The sequence below is a fragment of the Mobula hypostoma genome, chromosome 2 (genome assembly GCF_963921235.1).
Source record: "Mobula hypostoma chromosome 2, sMobHyp1.1, whole genome shotgun sequence".
Lineage (NCBI taxonomy): Eukaryota > Metazoa > Chordata > Chondrichthyes > Myliobatiformes > Myliobatidae > Mobula > Mobula hypostoma.
Window position 1 is genome coordinate 223595603 of NC_086098.1, and position 14958 is coordinate 223610560.

A 14958-nucleotide genomic window follows, 5' to 3' on the forward strand; every position below is an offset into this window, starting at 1 on the left:
GAGTAGGGTGAGTATATGGAACCAGTTGCCAGAGGAGTTGGTTGAGCTAAGTACAATAGTATCATTTAAGAAGCACTTGGGGTTTAGGAGATGCAGATTGAATGCAGGAAATTGGGGTTAGACCGTGACTGGCAATCGCTAGTTGGGTCAAAGTACTTGTATCCATGCCTGATTGCTCCATGGGGTTGTTGGGAGATACTGCCCTCTAAAGGGACGCTCATTTTCTGTGATCCAGATGGAGTAGGGACAGGCCCTGGTATGATAGTTAAATGTCCTCCTGTGACATAAAACTAATCGAAATAAAAATGTGTGCAACTTCATTTTTAATTTAAGTGAGGCGTGCTCATACGACGTACGCAATTCAAGTACCTTAGCATACAACCCGCGATGCATTATGTAAGCAACAAGGAATGTTTAAACACATAATATATTTACACACACACGTACTATGGATGTCATATATTATAAGTACAATAGTATATATACATAATATCTATAGCATAGTAAATTTTAAATTGTCTCATTCATTAATTGCTGTGGAGTTGACTCTGGGACTGCAGGAAGTCGTTCGGACAGCTTTGGACACTTCTGGATGCACTGGGAATTCACTTTCATCACTCTTAACATGTTACATTACTGCACCTATACATACGGGGAGGCATCACTGATGAGCTTCAGTGAAGATATGGATCATAATGTGTGAGTACAGTGTCTGACCTCAACGTTTCCTTTACTTTTTTGAAAGCCACCCCACACTGATTTGACCATTGTCATTTCTTCCCAATCTGCAGTAATGTGTTCAAGGGGTAGAGCACAGTAGCCAGGTTTGTCAGGAACCTGTTATAGTAATTGACAAATCCTAAAAAGGACTACAACCGTGACATGTTCTTTGGTCTTGGATTATCGAGCACTGCTTAAATTTTCTCAATACACTTGTGTAATCCTTATATCTCAATGGATGACCACAGTAGGTGATGCTTGGTTTAAGGAATTCACCCTTGTTACACCATGCTCTGAACCTATAATCTAATCTTTTTAACACTGTCTTGATATCTTGGCAATGTTTCTTGTCATTCATAAAGCCTTGTGTGAGTGTTTATGGTGAGAAACACTTTGGACTCTTCTTCCATCCAAAGTGCCCTCAGTGAACGCCACTTTGCTGAAGTGTTTTCCTCCAGAAAGGTTTGCAAAGATATCCTCTACCCTGGGCAGAGGGTCTTGATCTACTTCCAAGACTGGGTTGATGTTGACCTGCACTGTATTGCAGGGTATAGGGCATTCAAATGGTGGATGGTCCTCCAATCAAGTTGTAGTTGTCTCAGCCATTTACAAGGGCAATGCTGGCCCACCTGCTTTTACCACAACAAGTCCAATGTGGCTTATTGGTTGTTGTGTTTCACTGTTACCGATGTCATTCCCACAGGAATTGTTGTTTCTCCAGTATAAAACTGGGGCCTTTCTACCTCTGATCCCCCAATGAGGATTGGTTCAAGGACCCCTTGTTTGAAGGCATGCTAGTGCCTTTACTTCTTTAGGAGTCTGGGAAGATTTGGTGTGACATCTAAAAGGTTGACAAACTTCTACAGATGTGTGGTGGAGAGTATATTGACTGGAAGCATCACAGCCTGGTAGGGGAAAAACCAATTCTCTTGAATGGAAAACCCTACAAAAAGTAGTGGTGTCGCCCAGTCCATCACGGGTAAAGCCCTCTCCACCATTGAGCACATCTACATGGAGCACTGTTGCAGGAAAGCAGCATCCCACCACCCAGGTCATGCTCACTTCCCGCTGCTACCATCAGGAAGAAGGTACAGGAGCCTCAGGACTCTCACCTCCAGGTTCAGGAACAGTTATTACCCTTCAGCCATCAGGCTTTTGAACCAAAGGGGATAACTTCACTCAACTTCACTTGACCCACCACTGAAATGTTCCCACAACCAATGGATTCATTTTCAAGGACTGTTCATCTCATGTTCTTGATATTTATTGGTGATTTATTTATTATTATTATTATTTATTTCTTTTTGAATTTACAGTTTGTTGTCTTTTGCTCACTGGTTGTACACCCAGTTGGTACGGTCTTTCATTGATTCTATTATGGTCATTGGATTTATTAAGTATTTCTGCAAGAAAATGAATCTCAGGGTTGTATGGTGACAGATATGTAGTTTGATTTATTATTTAATTTACTTCAAGATATAGTTCAATTCGCTCAGCATACATATTCCAGTTATCTCTTATACAATTGAATGCTTTCCAATATAGGTAACCATCTCTGTTTTTCTTTATTTATGATTATTATCACCTGGTACTCACTGTTTATGAACCCATGAAATGGTCCATTTTCTGCCTTTTTTTTTAACATGAATGTCTTTCGCCTCTTGCAAAGATTTTAAAAAATGTGCTGTGATTTTTCTTTAATAACCTGGACTACATAGGTAGTCGTCTTGGATTCATTTTAAACTTCCTCATCACCATTGTTATGATTTGTAACTCCAAAAGATAAGACTAATCAAAATAAAATAATGAGTCTCACTTCATTTTTACTTTAAATGAGGAATGCGCCTATGACATGGTGGTGTGATGACGTGTGCCATTCACATAGTTTTATACATGATCTGCAATGAATTATGTAAATAACAAAGAACGCTTAATCAAACAATATATTTAAATATTTCTCAAATATTACTGATGTATTAAATACACAACATCCCCTGCTGCCCTGAGTGTCGTCCCAAACACCTAACCCCACTCCAGGACGTCGGTAAGGATCAGTTGGTAATCAAACTGTCTGTTTTCTATGTCCCCCCGCTTCCCCAACAGCAACCGGAGTGAAGCTGCTGCTGCTGCTGAGCAGGAGGCAGAGCCTGGAGCCTCAGGACCAGGAGCAGCTGGAGCACTGGTGGCTGCGCTTTGCCTTCTGCATGCGGCTGTTCCAGCGGGATCTCGGCCTGCTGCTGCGCCTCGGCCGGCTGTTCCCGCTTGACCTTCACCGCACCCACTTGATAAACACGGGGATGACCTGCGAGCCCGTGGAGCCCAGCAGCGAGCAGGGCGTTGGCGAGGAGGCGGAGTGCGCAGAGCCCAGCCTGGAGGCGCAGATCGCTGAGATCGCGACGACGCTGTGTGAGGTGGAGACCAAAGTGCAGGCCCCCGACTGGAGCGCCAAGGCAACAGCCGAGGCCTGGGCTGAAGCAAGCTATGGAGACGAATGCCACATTGACTCACCGGACATGCTGACCGAAGAGGATGCGCAGCAGATCGGTGACTGCGACACAGGGGACTGCTGCACCATTATGTAGATGCACCATTGCAGAGATGCATAACTGTGTTAGCCAGGAAACCGCACATTACCAGCCATTCCCTCAATTTCCAGAAGGGTACAAGCCACCTGGAAGTAGTCCTGCCTCTAAGGTGGGTATTCACTCCACATATTCTTTATTTACCATTGCCTGTTTTAGCCCACAGAACAATCTCATTCCTTCACCATAATTTTCCTCTAACCTATTACCTAGGCATTTGACTAGCGACCTGAAGGTCGTGAGTTCGAGCCCCAGCCGAGGCAGCATGTTGTGTCCTTGAGCAAGGCACTTAACCACACAGTGCTCTGCGACAACACTGGTGCCAAGCTGTATCGGCCCTTGCCCTTCCCTTGGACAACATTGGTGTCGTGGAGAGGGGAGACTTGCAGCTTGGACAACTGCTGGTCTTCCATACAACCTTGCCCAGGCCTGCGCCCTGGAGAGTGAAGACTTTCCAGGTGCAAATCCATGGTCTCGCAAGACTAATGGATGCCTTCAACCTATTATTGATGTTGAGACCAAGGCACATGGATAGAAGAAAAATGGAGGTTTATGGGCAATGTAGAGTTAGATTGATCCTGGAATAGGTTTAAAAGTTGCCTGAACTTCATGGGCGGAAGGATCCGTACTGTGCTCTCTATGTTGTATTGTACCCACATGCTCATCAGTTCCTCCGGATTCTAACACTGACCGACACACTGGGGGCAATCTGCAGCAGCCAATAAACCTGCCAACTGGAGTACCTGAGGTAAATGCACACACGTAGTCACAGAGAATGTGCAGACTCCATGCAGACAGCACTGGAGGCCAGGGCTAGCTTTGGTCATAGGGGCTGTGTGGCCGCATCAGGGAACCCAGAAGTCTCAGCTGACACCGAAGGTCAATATGTAGACATCACATCAGGAGTCCTTCAGGACAGGCTAAACCTGAGGCCCCAGCTGCACTTGAGTGGGTGCAAAATATTACAAAATATTATTCTGGGAAAAAATGACAACGCTTATGTCTATGAAGGTTTATGGTGTCAATGCAAACGTGAATCGGTTCACCAACTGTTCTATTAGACCAAGCTTCCCGTATGCAAACTGGTGTTGGATTAGGGTCTAATTTGTCTTTATTTTGTAGTTTAATTTCCTTTATGCCTACACATATATTTATATAATCACATGTTTGTAAATGTTCAGTGGATTTTCAGTAATTTGTAGTATAGCTAGTTCTATATTTGTTGTAGTTTCTCTGCAGTGGACAATATCAACATTTCAAAGTACATTTATTATCATAGTATATTTTCAGTATACAACCCTGCGATTCATCTTCCCACAGAAGGCACCTCCAGATCCAACACTCGCTGCACAGTTTCATCAACAACTCGATCACCTGGGCAGGCTATGAGAAATCCAGGTCTTTCTCTGCCAACGGGCACTGAGTGATGGCTCTGATGACGTCTGTGAGCAAGTCTATGATTTAACATCAACCTGTCTACTCCAGAAGGGCTGCCCTGTAATTCTATAATTGCAAGACCAATAACTCAAGAAAATAACCAGAGTTCAAGAGATTCACGCAGAGTTCCATCTCATTATTTCAGTGTTCAATTAGACTTATAGAGAGGGAAGATGTTCAAGGTGAGCTTGTCCAACTGCAAGCAAGATACCCAAGGCACAACAAAGAGTGATGGGTGTTTGGAACACCCTGCCTGGGGTGGTGGTTGGGCCTGATCCATCAGGCACACGTTTTTAGAAAAATGCAGGGCTAAGTGGAGGTGAAGCGTTAGATTGATCTTGGAGTAGGTTAAAATGTCGACATAACATCATGGGCTGAAGGGCCTGTCCTGTGCTGTAATGTTCTATGTTTCGTAGTGCTGACAAAACAACATTAACTCTTTGGGGTATTTAATGTCTTCCTGAACTTGTACTGGCGTTAACTGATCACTGCGTCCTCATTGCTGTACACCCACTCCATACCAATTATCCTGTTGGGACGTGGAGCCTACTTTCAGCATTGCATTCGGACTATCGACCTATTGCCCTCCGCTGTGCCTATTGTCTTGTTTATTATTTATTGTAATGCCTGCACTGTTCTGTGTACTTTTTGCAGTCCTGGGTAGGTCTGTAGTCTAGTGTAGTTTTTGTGTTCTTTTACATAGTTCAGTGTAGTTTTTATATTGTTTTATGTAGCACCATGGTCCTGAAAAACGTTGTCTTGTTTTTACTGTGTACTGTACCAGCAGTTATGGTCGAAATGACAATAAAAAGAGACTTGACTTGACTTGACTTGACTGGATGTGGATTGAAAAGCCTGAAAGGTGGACCGGGCATTTTCAGCACCAATGTTGAAAGGGATTTGCAGGAATGGGAGGATGCTGCTGATTAAAGGCAGGGAGAGACAGTGAGCCAGATGCCCAAACTGTCAGAAGCTATAACAGTGCCTGATTGCCTGCTCATGTATTGAAATGTGCTGGGTGTAGGATGGGACTAACCAACTTAGCCCAATATATGGGATGTCCTGGCTAATGGCTAATACAGGACAGTTGGCAACCCTGGGGCGGGGGGCACTCTTAATCACGACTGGAATATAGGTGATAAGTCAACTATAAGACACTTATAAGTGGCTAATACACTCAATTTCGTTTCTAAAAGGGTTTATCTAATGAATTTAATATTAAATACACAGCGCATATTTTCCTCGCATGAATATAGTGACAAGTCACTTATAAGTCAATACCATCATAACAGTTTAAGTAACATTTTTTTGTATTAAACACAGTGCATATTTTCCTCATATGAACATATAAAATCATTGCAACACACCAATATCGCTGAATCAGTGGAAGCCCTGGGCTTGCTTTCCTGCAACAAGATGGTCCTATCGAGGGGTGATGAGAGACAACGATACTCGAACAGGGTTCCTTATGTCCAGTCTATTCTGCAATTTAGTTTTCGTTGCATTCATTGCAGAAAAGCCCGCTTTGCAGAGATATGTTGGAAATGGAAGCAACATTTTCAGTGATTTCATGGCTATCTCAGGATATTTAGCCTTGACTTTGATCCAGAATACCGGCAGAGATGTTATGTCAAACATCTTTTTCAGCCCGCCATCATTTGCAAGTTTGAGGATTTGATCTTCTTCCCGCGCTGACATGGATGATGCGTGCATAATGACCTCGCGTGCATTCGAGTTCAACAGTGCGTGACAGGGAATGAGGAAAGGTGCAGCTGACTCATATCGCCAAATCATATCGTTTCCTCGCGGCCCGGTAGCACATGCTTTGCAGCCCAGTACCGGTCCACAGCCCGGTGGTTGGGGACCACTGGTGTAGGTCACACGATCTGGACTCTTGTCAAGCCCCACTGGCTCCAATTGCAAGAGGCTTGGCAGAGTAAGTGAGGGTGGGTATCAATAGGATTAAAAGTACAGAGAAAATTTACAGGCTTGTTGCTGGGTCTTGAGGACCTGAGTATAGGGAAAGGTTGAGTAGGTAGGTGTTATTCCCTGAAGTGTAGGGGAATGAGGAGAGATTTGATACAGGTCTACAAAATTCTGAGGAGTATCTATAGGGGAAGAAATCTGCTTGCATTTACCCTGAGGTGGGGTGAGACCAGAACTAGAGGTCATGGGTTAAGGGTGAAAGGTGAAATGCTTAAGGGGAGGGGAACATGGTGGGGGGGACTTCGCTCAGGGTGGTGAGAGTGTGGAATGAGCTGCGGGTTCAATTTCAACATTTAAGAGAAGTTTGGCTAAGTACACAGATGGGAGGGGGTCTTGAGGGCTACACACACTGATGGGTCTAGGCAGAATTATGGTTTGGCACTGACTCGATGGGCGGAGGGGCCTGTTTCTGTGCTGTGGGGCTCAATGACTCTATAACTAGTGTGACTGAAAACGATCAGACAGGACTCCCTGGCTGATTCCCTCTGGTGGCTAAGGTTGGGTGAAACAGAGTGGTTAGGGAACATCTGTCCTTGGTAACATGACAACTTCTCTGCAGGGGCTAAAGTTGGTCAGGTCAGGGGCCGCTGCCTCCCCAAATAGGAGTAAAATTCCCTCGGTGGAGTAATCTGGAAACTGGTCGCCCTTCTACAGTGGAGGGAAAGAGGAATTTCTTCACTTAAAGCATCATGGATCTTTGGAAGTCTCTGGAAGGCTGCTAAGGGGCAGGCATTGAATAGAACATTACAGCACAGTGTAGACCCTTCAGCCCAAGATGTTGTGTTGACCTTTTATACTCCAAGTGCTTCCTTCCAGCATAGCCCTCCATTTTTCTTTCATCCATGTACCTGTCTATTAAATCTCCCTAATGTATCTGCCTCTACCACTACCCCTGAAAGTGCGTTCCACACACTGTGTTAAAATACACCCTTTCTCTGACGTTCACCATATTTCAATCACATTAATATACCCTCTCATAATAGCCATTTCTGCCTGGAAAACGGTGCTGTCTGTCCACTGTATCAATACCTCTTATCATCCTCAACGTGCTCATGATAGAAATATTTAAACCATGAGGGATTTGAGGGGTCTGGAGTGAACAGGGGAAAGTGTTGCTGCCACCATTGGATCATTCATGATCTTACTGAATGGTGGTAGAGATGAAAAGTTTGGTTGGACCAGACCTGCTTATATATTCTCAACAACCTCCCCGCTTCCTTACAGCATCCATCCCTCTAACCCTAAGCTCCCATCTGATTGTCAGCCATGTTCCAGACTGTGCTTTGGTTGAAGGGGGCTCTGGGATTGTTGAGGCAACAAGGATTCAGAAGCCTCCTCAGACCAGAACCCATCATCAGCTGAACCAAGTACCTGGTGGAGCCCAGAAGCTCCAAAACGAAAGGAAACAGATACAAGCTAGTTTTGATGCCAGGGCTCCTCCAGGTATTTGGTTCATCAGCTGCTGGTCGGTCACCGTGCAAAGTATAGACAGGGCCCAGGAATGCTCTGGCCAGAGGATGCCCTTCACACTGCTCCACTGAAGAGAAGTTTGCATATCAGCCCAAATCATCAACCCACTCCCGCTCCAACCCCATGTCCAAACCTTTAGATCCTGCAGACTGGATAATCTGAGGCTGCACTCCACTGCCACCTTGTAGCCTTCTGCATTTGCCGTAGCGCCTCATCTGTCATATGGAGACTCAGCCAGCTCTATCACAGCCACGACCCTCCTCACCATCGGGGACGTCTTCAAAAGTCGGAGCTTCAAAGAGTTCACATTCATCACCAGGACCTTCACCATTTGGGGAGGAGGTACTAGAGTCTGAAGACCTATTTTTCAGGAACAACCTCTTCCCCTCTGCCGTCAGATTCCCGAACGGTCCAGAACCCATGAACACTACCTCGCTATTCCTCTTTTGCACGATCTATTGTAACTTCTAGTAATTTTATGATCTAAACTATACGGGCACAAAACAGTAAATTTCACAATATATGTCAGTGATAGTACACCGGTTCTGGGCACATTTGACAATTCCCCGATAACCAGCTTTTCTAGTTAGTGGCACACTCGGTTAGTTCCCATGTAAGATTCACTTGTAACATTTCTTTTCACGGGCTGTTCTGCCCAACTGGTCCATGCCATCCACGGCATCCTCCCTGCTAGTCCCATGTTGCCCACATTCAGCCTATACCCTCCCAAGTCCCTCTCCTCCATGTACTGATCCAAATGCATCTTAATGTTACAATTGACCCCGTCTCAACCACTTCCGTTAGCAGCTCATTCTAGGTACTCACTGCCCTCTGTGTAAAGAGGTTACCTCTCAGGTCTCTTTTAAATCTTTTCCTTCTTATCTGTTTCCTCTAGTTTTGGACTCCCCAACTGTGGGGCAAAGACTATGACTGTCCACATTTTAATCATACCCCTCATAATTTTATAATTTTCTATGAGGTCACCTCTCTTTTTCTGTGCTCCAAGGAATAAACATCCAGTATGGCCAAACTCTCACATAACTTAGACGGCAGCATTCTTATAAACCTCTTCTGCACCCTCTCCAGCTTGACAATGTCTTTCCTGTTGCAGGGTAATCAAAAATGTACACAATACTCCAAATGCAGTCTCACCAACAACTTGTATAACTGCAGCATAACATCTGTACAGTACTCCTAAACTTGTTGCCCTGACTGATGAAGGCCAACATGTTAAACACCTTCTTCACCAGCCCATCTCCTTGTATCAAAGTTGCTGGTGAACGCAGCAGGCCAGACAGTATCTCTAGGAAGAGGTACAGTTGACGTTTCAGGCCGAGACTTGTCAGGACCTGACGAAGGGTCTCGGCCTAAAACGTCGACTGTACCTCTTCCTAGAGATACTGCCTGGCCTGCTGCGTTCACCAGCAACTTTGATGTGTGTTGCTTGATCTCCTTGTATGGTCACTTTTAGCAAACTGTGCACTTGTATTCTCAGGTTCCTCTGTTCCACAATGCTTGTAAGTGCCATACTATTCACTCTATGGGTCCTACCCTAGTATGAGTGTCCAAAATGCATCACCTCTGTAAGGAAAGAATTAAATTTGATTCCTCCTTGGTACATGCTAAAATGCGTGACGCAAAATGGAAGTTTGTAGGACAAAATGGTGTTAATCTGGGATGTGAGAATGTTTTGAGAAAATATAAGGGAACCAGTCCACACCTGCATTGAGCTATAGCCTGGAGATGTTCACAGATGTATATTCTTGAGCTTAGATACTGATGAAGAATGGTTTCCCCCTAAAAAACCTGTTGTTTCTGTTTCTAAGTTATGTGCCCAGGGTAAAGGTCACAAGCAATAAGGTATATACTGATACCACCAGGGGATGTGTGGTGATATTGGGTTTGCTGATTGCTAAATTCTAAACTCAATCAAAGACCTTCAGCCCTATTGAATATAAATACCATGAGAATTCACTAAAAGGAGATTTTACTGTAATTACACAATCTTCAGAGACTAGATTAACTTCCCTGTTTATTCTCCGTGGTGAGTTTAGCCAATAATAGCTACTATTCAAGTGGCAGATCCCCTTTCCCTGCCAAGAGAACACTTACAGTTAACAAAGCACATTTAAATCCAAATAAAACTCTGAAAACAAATTTAAAACTCGGAGGACTTCTATTTTAAACTATGTCACAAACCATTTCTGAAACACAAAGCATTTCCTAAAAATAAAAGATATCCAAATAAACTAAAAAGACATACTGAAGATGCAGATGAACTATCTATGCAGAAACCGAAGCTGGAAGAATGGATTCTAGTTACCTTGTATTTCTTCCATTTCTTGTTCTTGATGTTCTTTGCCCCAATCCTAGTAAACCTGAACTGCTCTCTACATGTATATTTTTTCTCCCACTTCGATGACTTCACACACATCTGATATTTCCTCAGATATCCTTTTAACACAAATGGCCTAAAAGCATTTTTGAAGGCATGGACCTCAAATATGGCTGAAAATGCTGTGAAGCTGACTTCCTTGAGCACATAAACCTTCCAACAATTAACCCATCAGTTATTGATATACTAAAAGATATTATCCATCTGTTCTGCAATATCTGTTTTTGATCTTACAAGTGGCAGATGTTGTGTTTAGAAAGCCAAGAGTAGCAAATATGAGCAAGAAGCCTAGGACAGTAACCATCAATTACAGATGGATATGTACGAGGGTAGAAGTTGTGTTATATTTTTGAAGGGATCTTGAAGAGTATAAAAAGGGACAATTTCTTTGTGCAAGGAGCTGTAGGCCTCGAAATCCTCGGCTTTGCGTGTTTCAGCAGCCGGGGAGAGGTTGAAGGCGCTCGGCAGAGGATGGCGCTCGGGAGGCTATATCGAGAGGCTACTCGGAAGCTCGGAGTTTTCGGATGGATGGACTCAGGGTCGGCCGGGGTCGGTTGTTTCCAAGGTATCGGCAAGTTGACGGTGCCTGGAGGTTTATGGCAGGGAGTTTCTGCCTTTTGCCGCCGCTATCAGGGACTCGGGAGTCGATCGACTCGGGACTTTGAGACTTTTTTTACTGTGCCTATGGTCTGTTCTTCATCAAATTATGTATTACTTTGCACTGCTGTAACTATATGGTATAATTATGTGGTTTTGTCGGTGTTAGTCTTTGGTCTGTCTTGTTTCCTGTGATATCATGCCAGAGAAATATTGTATCATTTTTAATGCATGTATGCATTTCTAAATGACAATAAAAGAGGACAAGCAACACATATAAAAGTTGCTGGTGAACGCAGCAGGCCAGGCAGCATCTCTAGGAAGAGGTGCAGTCGACGTTTCAGGCCGAGACCCTTCGTCAGGACTAACTGAAGGAAGAGTGAGTAAGGGATTTGAAAGTTGGAGGGGGAGGGGGAGATCCAAAATGATAGGAGAAGACAGGAGGGGGAGGGATAGAGCCAAGAGCGGACAGGTGATAGGCAAAAGAGATACGAGAGGATCATGGGACAGGAGGTCCAGGAAGAAAGACAAGGGGGGGAGGGGGACCCAGAAGATGGGCAAGGGGTATATTCAGAGGGACAGAGGGAGAAAAAGGAGAGTGAGAGAAAGAATGTGTGTATAAAAATAAGTAACAGATGGGATACGAGGGGGAGGTGGGGCATTAGCGGAAGTTAGAGAAGTCGATGTTCATGCCATCAGGTTGGAGGCTACCCAGACGGAATATAAGGTGTTGTTCCTCCAACCTGAGTGTGGCTTCATCTTTACAGTAGAGGAGGCCATGGATAGACATGTCAGAATGGGAATGGGATGTGGAATTAAAATAAAAGAGGACTGAGTGTTCTCATAATCTAATCTTCTGTTGAGCTGGGCCGCGACTGGTGCTAAGAGTTGAAGACAGAGACAAGGACATAGAGAGAGACTATGAAAGCTATTGGGCATCTACAGTACCCTCTGACAATATATTGTGTGGAGTGGCTTAACGATTGGTTTATAAGTATTATTTTATCTCTTTTACTACTTTATTAATCATGTTTCTTTCTGTATGTAACTCCTTGGTTAAGATTTTTACTGCTATGTTCTAGGCATTTCATTTTAGCAGTCTGTTCCGCTTTTAGCATGTTTGGGTTTGAGCTAAAGATGAGGGACTGTGTTGTTTAACTCGGGAATGTTGCGTCAGCCAAGCAGGATGGTGGAATTGGGAGCCGGTTTTAGAGAACACTGGGCGGAGAGGTTTTTATGAGGGACACTGGTGTGGGGTCGAGATCCGTCTGGCGGGAGCTGGGAGAAGACAGGAGGGAAGATGCCGTCCCTGTTGCACACGGTGCTTTGTGCAGATGAATGGCTTCAAGGAAGAAGGACTAATACTCCCGTGGGAGAGCCTTTTATACGAGGTGGATTTCGAGCGACATTCAAAAGGAGGTGTATATTTTCATGTGGATCGTGGGTCCGGCGCAAGTTAAAGACAACTTCAAAATGAGCTCCAACTGTGCACATTTGGACTGGGTTAACTGTAATGGGCCATTTTTCTTTTTCTTTTTCCTACTAACCGACATTTGTAAATATACTTTCTATATAATTGTATACAGTGTACGGTATGTTATTTCTTGCCGGCGGGCAGTGTTCACGCAGATTGGGGTTCCGGTAGGCGAGACATCCCAACCTCCCGGGTGTGGTAGGACCCAAGTCATATTGACCCTAGAGATACGGAAATTTTAAAAAGTGGTTCTCGCACCACTGTGTCCGATGGCTGTTAGCGAGGCGCTAACGAGAGACGGCCGGTGAAAAGGGGTCTCATTGTGGGGGAAACACACATCAAAGTTGCTGGTGAACGCAGCAGGCCAGGCAGCATCTCTAGGAAGAGGTACAGTCGACGTTTCGGGCCGAGACCCTTCCAGCATCTGCAGAATTCCTCGTGTTTACGTCATTGTGGGGGGCTGTCGTCCGCGACTGGATTTGTTGAATACAATGTAATTGCTCTAAGAATTGATTAGCTGGTTTGTGTGTTTAAGCCCTTAAGTGATTAAAATACAAGGTTGTGGACACCGCAGGGTTTAAGCGTTGGTGCGATTCACAGAGATTACTCGTAACTAAGGCTTGTGTTCTGAGCGGGGAGGATATAATTTATACCTTATTGTCGCCAAACAATTGATATAGAACGTACGATAATCATAGCGATATTTGATTCTGCGCTTCCCGCTCCCTGGAGTACAAATCGATAGTAAATATTAAAAATTTAAATTATAAATCATAAATAGAAAATAGAAAAATGGAAAGTAAGGTAGTGCAAAAAAAACCCGAGAGGCAGGCCTGGGTATTTGGAGGGTACGGCCCAGATCTGGGTCAGGATCCGTTCAGCAGTCTTATCACAGTTGGAAAGAAGCTGTTCCCAAATCTGGCCGTACGAGTCTTCAAGCTCCTGAGCCTTCTCCCGGAGGGAAGAGGAACGAAAAGTGTGTTGGGTGGGTGGGTCGTGTCCTTGATTATCCTGGCAGCACTGCTCCGACAGCGTGCGGTGTAAAGTCAGTCCAAGGACTGAAGATTGGTTTGTGTGATGTGCTGCGCCGTGTTCACGATCTGCTGCAGCTTCTTCCGGTCTTGGACAGGACAACTTCCATACCAGGTTATGATGCACACTAGAAGAATGCTTTCTATGGTGCATCTATAAAAATTAGTGAGGGTTTTAGGGACCCTCACTAATCTGCGAACCAGCTGAAATGGTGATGAGAGTTTTAAATTCGGTTCCGGTATTAGGGAAAGCTGCGAACACGGAACGGCAGTTTGACCAAACGGCGGGCCAAGATACCGTTTTAGTTCAGATTAGCAACGGCGTGATGGAAGTGGTTCGGCCTCGTACGATTGGGGTACAGTACCCGGAGCGGCGGGGCCATACTTTTAGAGAAGAGGGGGGTGTAGTCGAGAATAGCAAACTGGAAGTCGAGTTTCCTGTAGCTGAGGGCAGAGACTTTAAAACAAAGTTGCAGTCGTTTCTGCGGAGTGAGGGGAAGGAGCGATGTGAAATATCTGAGTCCTCCCGGCAGTTGATCTACATCCTGAACTTGTTTTGGCCATTACGTCTCTGGTTGATAAATACCGGAGTATATCTGCGGAGAGTTAACCTCAGTTGCGGGATTAATGGCAGTGCTCAGATACGGAACATCGGAGTCTGGTAGAGAGTTTAAAGGGGCCGCTGGCTGGTGTAGTGCGGCCCTTCAAGGCAGAAAATCTATTAGCCACGTCAACTAATTACCTGCAAGCTCTGGAAGATGTTTTTGGCATTGCTGGAAGTCCAGCCAATCTTGGGATGAAGTTTAGGCAGAAGGAAGGAGAGAAGTTGTCTGCCTACATTTTCAGGCTGGAGAAGCTGTTTGTGGAAGCCGGACCCGCTGGTGGGACGTACCAAGGCCAGGGCGGCTACTGAGCGGGGTCCCTTGACCAGGAAAGTAACCGGTATGTTCTGTTACAACAACGGAGAAAATTGACACTTTAAGCGGGAGTGAAGGACAAGAAAATCCTCGGAAAGTAAATCAGCGGTTAATCAAGCACAGAGGAAAAGAGAGACCCAGTAAGGGGAAGGAGCTGACGTTTCAGGGAGGAAACGTTCCCATCAGTTTATCAAGGGAAAAACTAAACCTTCACTATTCCTGAAGCTGAGTGGGAGCAAGCTCTGATGTATCCATTCCGATCGAAGGTGTTTTGTGCTAGAGCCATTCCTGACACAGGTTCTCAAGCCACTTTGCTTTATAGATCCTTTGACAACCGGTATTTGACCCA